The sequence below is a fragment of the Pteropus vampyrus genome, unplaced genomic scaffold, assembly GCF_000151845.1.
Source record: "Pteropus vampyrus isolate Shadow unplaced genomic scaffold, Pvam_2.0 Scaffold93, whole genome shotgun sequence".
Taxonomy (NCBI): domain Eukaryota; kingdom Metazoa; phylum Chordata; class Mammalia; order Chiroptera; family Pteropodidae; genus Pteropus; species Pteropus vampyrus.
This window is the reverse complement of record NW_011888874.1, coordinates 1783191-1784743: the sequence shown is the minus strand read 5'-3', so window position 1 is coordinate 1784743 and position 1553 is coordinate 1783191. Positions and strand designations below refer to the sequence as shown.

General features: G+C 47.9%; 1 protein-coding gene across 1 annotated transcript in view; it reads right to left on the bottom strand.

The window, feature by feature from the left end:
• LOC105294741 (thiamine transporter 2) overlaps nt 1-1097 on the bottom strand; it is an 18969-nt gene extending 17872 nt beyond the window's left edge. The window contains exon 1 of the mRNA XM_011364057.2: nt 1014-1097. The gene's annotated coding sequence lies outside the window, so the exon portion shown is untranslated. The remainder of the gene's footprint in view (nt 1-1013) is intronic.
• Between the last annotated feature and the right edge of the window lie 456 nt (nt 1098-1553).

The window sequence follows — 1553 nt, the reverse complement described above, 5'->3', positions numbered from 1 at the left end:
AGATGCTCAATACAGATTCCTTCTCAGCTCCCTTCTGTAAGCACATACTGTAAATTCAACCAGAATGAACACGGCTGGGCACTCAGAGTTCAGAGATGGTGATTTCAGAAAGGCAAATAATTCACAGTAAATAATTTCACCTAAACTGCTAAGGGCAACAGGCCAAATAAATTCATCTTTAAATACTTATGCTTGAATTACATTTACCATTCTGCAACCTTGAGTAACCACTGTTGGTCTGTAGCTAATAATGACTCAACGACATTAGTATTTTTGTCCATTTCAGCTCCTCCTAAGACAGTTTGAAGGAAAGAAACAAAACAAAACCATATTTGGAATTTAATTATGTGTTGGTCTGTTTAAAATACATACCTTAATAAAAACACACCTTTTGCCTTAAGAAACACTAATGTGTACAGACAGCGGTAGGAGTGTTTTTAGAAGATACTGTTTCTTTCACCCTTTTCAAACTGCCAACACAACACAAGCTCAACCCTTTGCATTTTTCCAGCAGCAGCGCTGGCGTGACCAAGAACTGTTATGCGTGTCATCTGATGAACCGGGTAACCGTCCCTGCGCCGCTGTGCTATCTTTTAGTTTCAATTAAAGTCGCTCTCCGCAGAGCCCCAGGTACCTAACCTTCCAAGTCCCTCCCCTGTCTTTTCTGCACTTGGACCTCTTCGCGAGTCTTGAACCGGGGTTTGGAATTCTGCGCTAAGGTTTCTTTTGCGTAAACACAGGTGCAACCACGGGCGACGGGGGCGCTTTACCAGAATCACGGGCGGCATCACCCTGCTTTTCCAGAAGGTTGAAAGTGAGAAGGGCAAACACACCTCCTTGGGCGAGTTCTGCGCACTGCACTGCGCAGGTAGGGTCCCTCCGCGTCGGGTCCCCTCCCGCGCTGCGGCGCAGGTACCCGTCCCACCTGCGCTTGGGGACCTGGGGCAGGGGAGCCCTGCGGCCGAGACATGATGCATTTCTTCAATTAACTCTCCTCCCAGAGCTACTCTTACCTATAGGAGGGGGCTGCCTTTCTCCAAATCGCTCACATTCCAGGATAGCAAGCCCCGGGGACCACGACCTTTGGCCGCGTGAAGCCTCCCGCAGGAGGTAGGCGTGGGGGCGGGGCCTCGGGCTCCGTCCCGCCCCGTGTCCTGTGCACGCCGGTCACAGGCGTCCAGAACCTTTAAACTGTAGGCGGGAATCCGCAGTCCGGGCCAACACCAACTCCGGACCTGGAAGAAACAACCGAAAGTAATATACTGGTACTAAGCATCGACGTAATAAAGCAGGGTGGACTGAACGCAGTGTCGATCTATTTATAAATATGCCCTTTCTTAGAATTTATTTCTCCCAAAACTTATACGAGAGGTACAGCTATGATCCCCATTCTACATAGGAAGAAAGTGATACAGAAGGAAGACTAATAAAGAAGCCTGGATTTCTTTTCGTTGTTGGGGCATTCAGGCTCCAGCGCCGATATTTATAAACACTTTTTTTTTTTTTTTTAAAGGTGGCGGGGTAGAATGGTTTCCTGGTACTTTGAAATTTTT